Genomic DNA, 9373 nt, shown 5'->3' on the forward strand with positions numbered 1-9373 from the left:
AAATAAGCACCTTATTTTCATTGTTCCTAGGACAGGCTTCACATATTCAGGTCCACTCTCACCTTAATATTAAACTTGGCTGGCTCTTCCTGAGAGATACAGCTTCTCCTCTTTAACTTTAGATGCTTCTGTCAGCCCTCCCCTATTTCACAGGTTGCAATTTCATGGTCTCCAAATTTTTATGGAAGATGGTGCTTATGTATGAGTGTGTGTGCGCGTGTGTGTGTGTGTGTGTGTGTATCATACTCCTCATTACTCTTGGGTAATTCCTGAAAAAAGAGTGGGAAATTTCAACTTTATTTCACCATGTCTAAGCCAGATCCATTTTCAATCCTGTTCTATCATTTTAATCTCCCCCTCTGGTAGGATGATCACTGATTACCCAAACCAGTACACTCTGAGAGCAAAAGACGGTGACATTAATATGATGCTGTGATTCACATTGTAAATGGGGATTATCTCTGGGGAAGCAGGAGGTATGGTCACCCTACTTGTGATGGTTGAGTTTGGTGTTTCTATTTGCAGGCTTATTTCAGCTGGATAGCCTGTTCTCTCCCTGTCCAGCAGTGTTTGGGGCTGAGTACAAAATTCTTGGGCAGTACTTTATTTCTTGAGAAATGTGTAGGTATTGCATCATTGTCTTCTCTGCCATGATGATATCTGAAGCTAGCCTCTGGAAACCCCCCCACACTCATCCTCAATCCAGAAAAGCATTAGATGGAGTAGCTCAGGGTGGGAGTAGCTCAGGGGCCCTGCCCTGAGGCATATTGAAGATACTGCAGATCTGGTCAGTAAAGCAGAGGCTCACTTAGATGAGTTCCTGTGTCCTATCACCTCCCTGCATGGACTGCTGCACATAAATTGTAATCCTAAGCAGAGACTAGCAGCTGGTTTTCCTATTCTTTCAAGAGCCAGAAATCCCACCTCAGGCGCTGCAGCCCCATGTCTTGTGAGGCAGTTTTAGTTCTTATTACCCACAGAATTGAGCTGCCAGCCTTCACTGCCTTGTTCCAGACCCAGGTCCAGCAGTTCAATGGCTTTAGACCAGCACCCCACTTGGGATTTTTGCCCCTCCACCAGTCCATGGAGATACATAGGTTCAGTGTCTTTGAGTCTGATTTTATATTTAATTTTTGTTCTTTTTTTCTATTTCTTTGCTATATTTAGGGGATGAGTTTACAGCACTATATAGAATAGAGATATTTGTATGATTTCTACCTTGGGGAATATTCCATTCATAAATATTAGATCACAAAGAAAAACCTCAAAAAATTTCAAAAATCAGTCATCACACTGACCCATTGCAATAAAATTATAAAGTAACCACAACGTGATGTTATGGGAAGAAAGAGGAAATAAACACCAAAATTACAAACTCTCTAGAAATGAATTTCAATGTGAGAGTTATCTATCAAACAACGTTGATTGACAGTATTTATCACTCTCTGACATACTATACATTTTACATTTTTACAAAATTGTCTGTCTCCCTCCAGCTAGAATGTATGGTCCCTGCAGGAAGGCACTTATTTTCTGTTTTGTTCATTCTGTTCATTCCCAACTCTGGGAACACTGCTTTTACATAGCAAGCACTCAATAAATATTTGTCAAATAAATGAAGTGTTGAACAAATTAGTCTTTAAGTGCAACACTGATTCAATATTAGAAAATTTATTAGTGCTCTTCTTTATAGTAACACATTAAAGGAAGAAAACCTTATGTCCATGAATCACTTGAAAAAAATCAACACTGATTTCTGTTTTCAAAAACTCTTAGTAACCTGGGAATACAAGGAAACTTCCTAACCCAGATAGAAGATCTAACTACCAAAAGCTTTCAGTAAACATAACATTCCATTGTGAAATATTAGAAGTATTCCCATCAAAAATCAAGACAATTGATGGACACTTGGGCTGCTTCCATATCTTGGCTATTGTAGATAGTGCTGCTATAAATATAGAGGTACATGTATTCCTTTGAATTACTGTTCTTGTATTCTTTGGGTAAATACCCAGTAGTGCAATTGCTGGATGGCAGGGTAATTCTATTTTTAACTTTTCGAGGAACCTCCATACTGTTTTTCACAGTGGCTGCACCAGCTTACATTCCCACCAATATTACAAGAAGGTTCCTTTTTCTCCATATTCTAGCCAACATGTATTTCTTGTGTTGTTGATTTTAGCCAATCTGACAGGTGTGAGGATATATCTCACTGTAGTTTTTTGTTTGTTTGTTATGTTTTTATTTTTTTTTAGAAAAGCCAGCATAAAGTACTTTTATTGCAATAATAAAACTTGAAACTCATACGTAGTGCGGGCAGGTGCGGGTAGGGGGTAGGCAGCAATAATTTCTCTCACCAAATCACTACACAGGAAAGGAAGGGGTGAGAGGGGGAAGAAAAAGCCAGAAAACTCTGAGACCAGCAGGGGGAGCCAAACATCAAAAAACAGGAGATATTGAAGCTGTGATGACCGGCATCATTTTCTCAAGACAACACTCAAGGGTTTGTCATGGTGGCTGGGCCTTCATCGGGTGTTATGTGTCTACAAACAGCACCTTCAATTTAAACTTTCAATTAGAGTCCTTAAAATTTGGAAAGTGAAGCTCAGATAGCTATGAGATTACAAAAGTCCTGAATATCCATTAGAAAAACCACAGGATGGAAAACAAAACAAAACAAGAGTCAGGCCATGAAGAGGGCTTTGGAGGTCCCTGCTGGCCTGGGGACAGATACCTGTAGTGTTAAATACCTCAGAACAATCTGCTTCCAAAAGGTAGCGGGGGAGGGGTAGTGGGGGCAGAGGCTCTCCCCCTCCCCACTTCAGTTTCAGGTAGGGCTTTAATTCAACCTAAGGACAGCTCTCAACTGGGAGAGTTACTTCAGCCCTTAACAGTGCCTCAAACTTGCTATGGCTTTGCAGAGCAGCAGTAAGAATGCTTAATATATAATAGATAAAAATTGCATCCGAAAATAAAATAAAATAAAATAAAATATTCTTGTAATCCACCCCCCCAACACCAATTCCTATTCTAAAGTTAACCTATGACTTGTGCGGTTAATATTTGACTAATAAGTGGAAATCTAGATCCAAAAGACTGAAACTGAACCTTCACCCCAAAATGAAAACGAAATAAAATGAGTTACTTGAGGTTTATGGCATGTAGTTTAGGTCAACACACATACGAGGAGAAAGGGAAAGAGCAAAGCTGGGTGAGGAACACATTCAATCGGGGTTGATGTTTATACAAAGAGTGTAGTGGAACATCAGGAAAAGCTCCACAGGGACTCGTGTGTTCGCCTCTGGAGGAGCCACATCCCTCCACATCCAAGAATGGGGAGCTCGGGGAGGAAGCCGTTCCTGTCATTCCAATTTCAGAAGCTCCACGTCAAAGATGAGAGTGGCATTCGGTGGGATGATGCCTGGGTGCCCAGTAGCACCGTAGGCCTAGTCTGGGGAGACAGTTGGGCTCTCTGACCCCCACTCAACCCCTTCTTCCCAGCCTCGGATCACCTCCTGCTTGCCTAGCATAAATTTAAAGGGCTTGTTTCTGTCCCGGGAGGAATCAAATTTCTTTCCATCTGCAAGCAGCCGGGTGAGGTGCACCACGCAGGGCTGAGCGCGCTTTGGGAAGGTGCGTCCGCCCCAGGGAGGTGGCCTCCACCTGCACTCCCTTGGCGGCGGCGGCGGCGGCCCAGGACGGGCCTGGCGGCGATTCCCGGCTCTGCCTCGGCCCTCGGCGCCCTCGCTGCGGTTTTCATTTGCATTTCCCTAATTGTAAATGATGATGCACACCTTTCGTGTGTCTGTTGGCCATCTCTACGTCTCCTTTAGAGAAACATCTGTTCATATCTTCTGCCCATTTTTTAACTGGATTACCTGTTTTTTAGGATATTAAGCTTTATAAATTCTTTATATGTTTTGGATACAAACTCTTTATCAGATATGGTATTTGCAAATATCTTCTATTCTTTTTTTATATATTTTATTTATTTATTCATGAGAGACACAGACAGAGAGAGAGAGGCAGAGACACAGGCAGAGGGAGAAGCAGGCTCCATGCAGGGAGCCTGATGTGGAACTTGATCCTCGGACTCCAGGATCACACCCTGGACCGAAGGCAGGCGCTAAACCGCTGAGCCACCCAGGGATCCCCAATATCTTCTATTCTTATTGATTGTTTGCTTCACTGTGAAGAAGTCCAAGATATGGCAGCAAGCCAAGTGTCCATCAACAGATAATAGATAAATAAAGAAGATAAATACAGATAAAAACAGATAAATAGATAAAGAAGTTGTGAGATGTGATAAAGATGTGATACACACACACACACACACACACACACTAGAATATTATTCAACCATAAAAATGCCCTGAAATCTTGTTGTTTGCAATGACATGGATGGGGCTAGAGAGTATTATGCTAAGCAAAATAAATCAGCCAGAGAAAGACAAATACCATATGATTTCACCCATGTGGAGAACTAAGAAACAAAACAAAAGAGCAAAGGAGAAAAAAGAGAGAGAAAGACAAATCAAGAAACAGACTCTTAATTATGAGGAACAATTTGATGGTCACCAGGGGAGGGTGTGGGGATAGTGGAAATAGGTGATGGGGATTAAGGAGTGCACTTGTCGTGATGAGCACAGGGTGATGTATGGAATTATTGAATCACTATATCACACACCTGAACACACCTGAACCTAATATAACACTACGTAAACTGGAACTAAAATTAAAACTTAAATATATATTTTATATATATATTTTATATATAAAATATATATTTATATAAGTTTTAAATAGGTATTTTATATTACATTTATAGAAAAATGTATTTATATAAAAATATATAAAACATATACACTTGTCTGCATAAAAGTCAAGACAAGAATGTCTGTAGTCTTCACAACTGTCCCAAGCTGTGATCTATCTGCTTGTTCCAGAGCAGTGGGTAGATTCTGTTAAAGCACAACTATCCCAAGAAGTCAAGAAAAAGTGGTAATAAAAACAGTGATGGGGCAGAGGCAGGAGAAGACTCCTGATGTGCTCCAGTAAAGCCTGCCCAGCAGGCCAGGGAACATTGGCATGGTGCAATGTAGTGGACGTAGACACTACCTTGCCCTCAGAGAAGCCACATCAAGGCCATCCTCCCTCTCTTCACTCTTGGGCAGCTGAGGCCCTGGAATATGAATGACGAGGGTTCTGTCAAAGGATCCACCTGCAATCCTGAAATACAAGATGCATAGTAAGGGAGAAATCCAAAGTTTGAATCCTTCCTTGATTTCAGTTGCTTGCAATCAAGAACATTGGCAGGGGTATGGTGGGGGGCTGGGTGGCTAAGTCTGTTAAGTGACTGCCTTCAGCCCACGTCATGATCTCAGAGTCCTGGGGTCAAGTCCTGCGTTGGACTCCTTGCTCAGCAGGGAGCCTGCTTATCCCTCTGCCCCTCTCCCTGCTCATGCTCACACGTTCTCTCTCTCTGTCTCTCTCTCAAATAAATAAATAAAATCTTGATGAGATAAGCACTGAATGTTATGCTATACATTGGCAAATTGAATTAAATAATTTTTTAATCAAAATTAATTAATTAATTAGTTAATTAATTTTTAAATAAACATTGGCTGGTACACTGGGGTTTACACATATATGGCCATTTGAATTGAAGCCTTTTTCCAACCTGGGTGATGTCTAATGTTGTGCATTCCTTGTGGTAATCCACTCATTCATTTGTTCAACCGACTCTGCCTCACCGACTGAGACTACCACAATGTTAAAAGTATCACCAGTGTTCTTCTAGTGTATTTAAGGGGAAAATCTGTACCTTAGATTTTCCGATCTGTACTACCTGAGCCTTTGCTGAAATCAGTCCCATAGTCAAAACCTGGAACCGACAATCACAGCAGTAAGAACCTTAGTATATTAGTTCATGCTGAGGTAAGCCACTTAAAGAGCTTGGAAGAGGGACGCCTGGGTGGCTCAGCGGTTAAGCGTCTGCCTTCCGGCTCAGGGCCTGATGCTGGAGTCCTGGGGATCGACCCGGGATCGAATCCCACATCGGGCTCCCCGCGTGGAGCCTGCTTCTCCCTCTGCCTATGTCTCTGTTTCTGTGTGTGTGTGTGTGTGTGTGTGTGTGTGTGTGTGTGTGTGTGTGTCTCATGAATAAATAAAATCTTAAAAAAAAAAAAAGAGCCTGGAAGAAGCTCTGGGTCTGTGTTCCATCCTCGGTATAAAAAAATGTGGCAAGAAAATTCAGACAGGAGGAAATGTATTTATAACGAGGGGTTTGCTGCCATCTAGAGGACTCGTCTAGTAACTGTACTGCGTGCACCGAAATTCAGAACCCCAAACTGGAGGCTGCTTTTTTTTCCTTTTCAAAAAGATCTTATTTATTTATTTGACAGAGGGAAAGAAAGAGAGAGAGAGAGCACAAGCAGGGGGAGCAAGAGAGGGAGATGCAGGCTCCCCGCTGAGCAAGGAAGCCAAAGTGGAGCTCAATCTCAGGAACACCACCTGAGCTGAAGGCAGATGCTTAACAGACTTAGCTACCCAGGCACTTCTGTTTGGAATTCTGAACAATAACTGTTTTTTTTTTAAAGATATGCTTATTAATTAATTAATTAATTAATTAGTTTGTTTGTTTGTTTTAGAGGGAGCTCTCGTGTGCATGGGGAAGGGGGAACTACTTGTTTCACTTCCCAGTAAGATGTTGGCTCACAGAGAGACCCTCATGGTGTGAGAAAGTAGAGTGGAATTCAGAGCAGAGCATTAGAGAGGCCAAGTCAAATATTCCTTGATTTTTTTGGTACAATCTGAAGGACCCCTCTGCTTGTTCCAAGTAGATTCTGTCAGAGCACAGTCTGCAGCATTTACTAGGAGTGTAACTTTGAATCTCAGCCTCAGTTTTCCCAGATACAAAATGAGTGTAATAATGGTATTGAGGGACTCCTGAGTGGCTCAGCGGTTGAGCATCTGCCTTTGGCTCAGGTCATGATCCCGGGGTCCCCAGATTGAGATCTGCATCGGGCTCCCTACAGGGAGCCTGCTTCTCCCTCTGTCTGTGTCTGACTCTTTCATGAATAAAAATAAATAATAATAATAATAATAATAATAATAATAATAATGGTGTTGACCTCAAGGGGCTGGGGTGGGTTGGTTTTTTTTTATTTTATTTATTTATTCATGAAAGACACAGAGATAGAGGCAAGGACACAGGAAGGGGAGGAGAAGCAGGTTCTATGCAGAGAGCCTGATGTGGGACTCGATCTTGAGACTCTGGGATCACGCCCTGGGCCAAAGGCAGATGCTCAGCCACTGAGCCACCCAGGCATTCCACGGGTGAGTTTTAAAGTGGTCATGAATATAAAGGCTACTTCCAGTGTTTGATATAAAATAAACATTTAATGAATGCTAACGGTTCATATCTATGGATAGGTTTCCTGGTCGAGCCTTGGGAGAACATTCTACAAAGGTCTTGCCTTTACAATGTATCTTTAATATTTGTGTAAGAGAAAAGTTCCAGCCAAAGACAACCAGCTGAAGCAGGGCTCCAGAATCTTTATCTTAAATGTAATAAAAGTAACAAAAATTAGGGAGAAAACATCAAAAATTCGCAGTGGCAACCAAGTAAACAGGATATAATATAATGCAAATAATTTCAAAGAGTGGGGACGCGTAGGTGGCTCAGCGGTTGAGCATCTGCCTTTAGCTCAGGATGTGATCCCAGAATCCAGGATTGAGTCCCACATCAGGCCCTCTGCATGGAGTCTGCTTCTCCCTCTGCCTATGTTTCTGCCTTTCTCTCTGTCTCATGAACAAATAAATAAAATCCTTAAAAAAAATTTCAAAGGGTGGCAGTCAGGGAAGAAACCAGAGATTCTGATTCTACATCAGGCAAGATTCCCAACTACAACCAGACCCTCAGTGAGGCTGGAAGATGAGTTACCTAAGAAAGTATATGAGCAGAGGTGGTGGTCATTACAGCTGTTCACAAATATATTGTTTTTTCTTTTTCCAGGATCATGGTAGGATAACAGTTCCCTGCTTTATTTAAAATGTACCTTTGAAACTATAGGGAATTACGCTAATTGAAATAAGTCAATCAGAGAAAGACAATTATCATCTGATTTCACTCATATGTGGAATTTAAAAAAAAAAACAGAAGAACATGGAGGAAAGGAAGGGATAAATGAAATAAGATGAAATCAGAGAGGGAGACAAACCACAAGGGACTCTTAACTATAGGAAACAACCTGAGGGTTGCTGGAGGGGCTAGGGGTGGGGGTAACTAGGGGATGGACATTAAGGAGGGCACGTGATATAACGAGCACTGGGTATTATATACAACTGATAAATCACTGAACTCTACCTCTGAAACTAATAATACACTATGTTAATTAATTGAATGTAAGTAAAATTAAATTAAATTTAAAAATTTTAATGTACCTTTGAATTTCCCTTTGAAGTTAGTCATAGCCATATGACTTGCTTTGGTAAATGTAATATGAGCAGAGACTCTGAGACCTAGCACGTGCTTTAACATGCCGCCTTTGCATTAATGCCAATAATAGTGGAATAATGCATGGTGATGAAGTCACTGTCAACTTGTGTCTCTGAGCACCACAATAAGCAAAGCCCCATATGGAACTGTGTCAGACATGTACAATGAGTGAAGAATAAACTTTATTGGGGTGCTTGGGTGGTTTAGTTGGTTAAACATCTGCCTTTGGCTCAGGTCATGATCCCAGCGTCCTGGGATGGAGTCCCACGTTAGTCTCCCTGCTCAGTGAGGAGTCTGCTTCTCTCTCTCCTTCTGTGTTTGCTCTCTCTCTCTCTCTCAAATAAACAAAATCTTTAAGAAAAAAAATAACTTAGAATAATAATTTTTAAAAAGAATAAACTGTTGTTTCAGCCCCTGTATATTAGAGGTGTTTGTTACCGCAGCATAATCTAGCCTATACTTACTGATACAGCAGGCTGGGATAAAGTACAGAATCAGGTCTTTTGAGTTAAGAAAGGACTTAAACAGACATTTCTCCAAAGATACACAAATGGCCAATAGGCACATGAAAAGCTGTCCAACATCACTGGCCATGAAAAAAGGCAAATCGAAACCACTTCTCATAGCCATTAGGATGGCTACTGTTTAAAAAACAACAACAGCAACCGAAAACAGAAAACAACAAATGTTGAAAAGAAATTGGAACCCTTTTGCACTGCTGGCAGGAATGTAAATTGCAGAGCTACTGCCAAATTGGCAGGAAAATAGTTTGGCATTTCCTTAACAAATTTAACATAGAATTACCATATGATTCAGCAATGCCACTCGTGGGCATATACTCCAAAAAATTGAAAGTAAAGACTCAACAAATGT

General features: G+C 41.2%; 1 pseudogene; it reads right to left on the reverse strand.

The window, feature by feature from the left end:
- Positions 1-3362: 3362 nt before the first annotated feature.
- LOC112647576 (peptidyl-prolyl cis-trans isomerase FKBP1A-like) lies at positions 3363-5875 on the reverse strand (annotated as a pseudogene).
- Between the last annotated feature and the right edge of the window lie 3498 nt (positions 5876-9373).

This window comes from Canis lupus, chromosome 5 (genome assembly GCF_003254725.2).
Source record: "Canis lupus dingo isolate Sandy chromosome 5, ASM325472v2, whole genome shotgun sequence".
NCBI classification, from domain to species: domain Eukaryota; kingdom Metazoa; phylum Chordata; class Mammalia; order Carnivora; family Canidae; genus Canis; species Canis lupus.